Raw genomic sequence first — 3,823 nt, 5'->3', positions numbered from 1 at the left:
GTTGATCAGTAGTGGAGCCCAGTTGGGGTCGATCAGGGACCATGTCGCTTTTGGGGTAGTCTTCTTTTATTTTGGGTTCCGTAGTCGAACCTTGATTGTATCTGGTTGATGTAATGCTTTATTCATGTATTTGTGTGAAGTGGCGATTGTAATCCAACTATGTATCTCTTTCCCTTATGTATTACATGGGTTGTGTGAAGATTACCTTACTTGCGACATTGCTTTCAATGCGGTTATGCCTCTAAGTCGTGCTTCGACACGTAGGAGATATAGCTGCATCGAGGGCGTTTCATTATTGTCCAACAGGTGGCTCAGAGACTGCCATGAGAGCCTCGTTGCTGAAGCCACCTTGCTCCATGATGGCGTTGTTTAGGTCAGGGTGGATTTCCAGGGTCTTGCTCTCCGTAATGGTGGTTTCCACCTCCTTCACAGCCTCAGTCATGCTGGTGAAGACACCGGTCTCCTCCTCCATCAGGTCGCCCCTCTTCCTCTTCCTAACGACCACAGGGACACGCTCAAATGGCTTATCAGGGCCATAAAGGACCGTCTCTACATCCAGGGTGCCTGGGAACTCTGGCATGGGAGAACCGAGAGGCTCATCGGAGCCCATGGTATGCTTGCCGGTTGCAATGCCGAAGGAGAAGATGTGTTGCATCTAGTTGTAGTTTTGGATGGGTTTGTTGAGAAACTCAGCATCCTTGGGGTGGTCCTAGGATAGAAGCACAAGTGTTGTTAGTTGCTAGAAGGCAATGTTTGACGGTGTGCAAACCAAGGGAACAATGAGCTAACCACGACATGGCCAGTGTAGTGCTTTGCCTCCAAAAAGATAGAGCAAGTGCTCTAATCCCAGGACGCGCCGCTAAGGTCTCTGAGCTTGGACACTTGGATCCAGCGAGCTCTCCACTTCCTCAGGTGGTTGTACACCTGGGTGGCGGTCACCTCCTGGCCACAGAACTCGAACGCCTGCTTCGCAAAAGTGTTCAAATGCACCTCCTTGAAGCCCTTGTCAGTCCTAACCCCACTAGAGATGAGCTCACGCATTTTGTTTAGCATGAATGTGGACATGAACGGCTGCCACTCATGTTGTTTCCCCTACCATCATTCTTGGCCTTCAGTGAAGCGGCAGCAGAAGTGGCAATTGGCTCAACGAGCACGACTGGCACAAAGTTAGAAGCACCAATTGATATCTCAAACACCTTTGAATCAGCAGGCATGTTCTGATCAAGGAGGGGATGATGACTGATGACCCACAAGTGTAGGGGGTCTATCGTAGCTTTTCGATAAGTAAGAGTGTCAAACCCAACGAGGAGCAGAAATAAATGATAAGCAGTTTTCAGTAAGGTATTCTCTGCAAGCACTGAAATTATCGATAACAGATAGTTTTGTGATAAGGTAATTTGTAACGAGTAGCAAGTAGTAAAAGTAAATAAGGTGCAACAAGGTGGCCCAATCCTTTTTGTAGCAAAGGACAAGCCTGGACAAACTCTTATATGAAGGAAAGCGCTCCCGAGGACACATGGGAATTATCGTCAAGCTAGTTTTCACCACGTTCATATGATTCGCGTTCGATACTTTGATAATTTGATATGTGGGTGGACCGGTGCTTGGGTACTGTCCTTACTTGGACAAGCATCCCACTTATGATTAACCCCCATTGCAAGCATCCGCGACTACAACAGAAGTATTAAGGTAAACCTAACCATAGTATGAAACATATGGATCCAAATCAGCCCTTACGAAGCAACGCATAAACTAGGGTTTAAGCTTCTGTCACTCTAGCAACCCATCATCTACTTATTACTTCCCAATGCCTCCCTCTAGGCCCAAACAATGGTGAAGTGTCATGTATTCGACGTTCACATGACACCACTAGAGGGATGACAACATACGTCTCATCAAAATATCAAACGAATACCAAATTCACATGACTACTTATAGCAAGACTTCTCCCATGTCCTCAGAAACAAACGTAACTACTCACAAAGCATATTCATGTTCATAATCAGAGGGGTATTAATATGTATAATGGATCTGAACATATGATCTTCCACCAAGTAAACCAACTAGCATCAACTACAAGGAGTAATCAACACTACTAGCAAACCACAGGTACCAATCTGAGGTTTGGATACAAAGATTGGATACAAGAGATGAACTAGGGTTTGAGATGAGATGGTGCTGGTGAAGATGTTGATGGAGATTGACCCCCTCCCAATGAGAGGATCGTTGGTGATGACGATGGTGATGATTTCCCCCTCCCGGAGGGAAATTTCCCTGGCAGAACAGCTCTGCCGGAGCCCTAGATTGGTTCCGCCAAGGTTCCGCCTCGTGGCGGCGGAGTTTCTTCCCCAAAGCTTGCTTACTATTTTTTCTCGGACGAAAGACCTCATATAGCAGAAGATGGGCATCGGAGGGCCACCAGGGAGCCCACGAGCCAGAGGGGCCCGCCCAGGGGGGTAGGGCGCGCCCCAACCCTCGTGGCCAGGGTGTGGCCCCCCTCTGAAACTTCTTTCGCCCAATAGTTTTTATATATTCTGGAAATAACTTCCGTGAAGTTTTAGGACTTTTGGAGCTGTGCAGAATAGGTTTGTAATATTTGCTCCTTTTCCAGCCCAGAATCCCAGCTGCCGGCATTCTCCCTCTTCATGTAAACCTTGTAAAATAAGAGAGAATAAGCATAAGTATTGTGACATAATGTGTAATAATAATCCATAATGCAATAAATATCAATATAAAAGCATGATGCAAAATGGACGTATCAACTCCCCCAAGCTTAGACCTCGCTTGTCCTCAAGCGAAAGCCGAAATCAAAAAATATGTCCACATGTTTGGAGATAGAGGTGTCGATAAAAATAAAATACTAGCATGAAGGCATCATGATCATTCTTAGAACAGCAACATATATATATATAGTCATATGATCTCTTATACTAAAGTAATAATTCAATCACAATTTCAAGTATAAATTATAAACTTCATTGAGAACCAACAAACTCTAATCTCAGTTATTGAGGCAATTGCAATTTATCATAACATAGGAAAGAGTCAATATAAGAGCTTTTCAGCAAGTCCACATACTCAACTATCATTTAGTATTTCACAATTGCTGACACTCACGCGATATTTATGGTCATGAAGTTTTAATCGGACACAGAGAAATATAGGGGCTTATAGTTTTGCCTCCCAATGTTTTACCTCAAGGGTAATGTCAACAATAATAGTTCATGAAAACTCACATCCAATTTGCTATATATATCTGGATCTTTCCAACACATTGTGCTTGCCAAAGGATAAAATTAAAAAGGGAAAGGTGAATATCACCATGACTCTTTGCATGAAGTATAAGACAAGAATAAAAGATAGGCCCTTCGCAGAGGGAAACAGAGGTTGTCATGCGCTTTTATGGTTGGATGCACGAAATCTTAATGCAAAAGAACGTCACTTTATATTGCCACTTGTGATATGGACCTTTATTATGCAGTCCGTCGCTTTTATTTCTTACATATCACAAGATCGTATAAAGCTTATTTTCTCCACACTAATAAGACATACATATTTAGAGAGCAATTTTTATTGCTTGCACCGATAACAACTTACTTGAAGGATCTTACTCAATCCATAGGTAGATATGGTGGACTCTCATGGCAAAACTGGGTTTAGGGATATTTGGAAGCACAAGTAGTATCTCTACTTGGTGCAAAGAAATTGGCTAGCACGAGAGGGAAAGGCAAGCTCAACATGTTGGATAATCCATGACAATATAATTTATCTTAGATGTAAGAAAACATAACCCATTACGTTGTCTTCCTTGTCCAACGTCAAC

The 3,823-nt window shown here is 43.4% G+C and overlaps 1 pseudogene; it reads right to left on the bottom strand.

Annotated features, from left to right (window-relative positions):
• Positions 1 to 292: 292 nt before the first annotated feature.
• Positions 293 to 1,065, bottom strand: LOC123153265 (uncharacterized; annotated as a pseudogene).
• Between the last annotated feature and the right edge of the window lie 2,758 nt (positions 1,066 to 3,823).

Source organism: Triticum aestivum, chromosome 7A, assembly GCF_018294505.1.
Source record: "Triticum aestivum cultivar Chinese Spring chromosome 7A, IWGSC CS RefSeq v2.1, whole genome shotgun sequence".
NCBI classification, from domain to species: domain Eukaryota; kingdom Viridiplantae; phylum Streptophyta; class Magnoliopsida; order Poales; family Poaceae; genus Triticum; species Triticum aestivum.
This window is presented reverse-complemented; position numbering and strand designations above follow the sequence as displayed.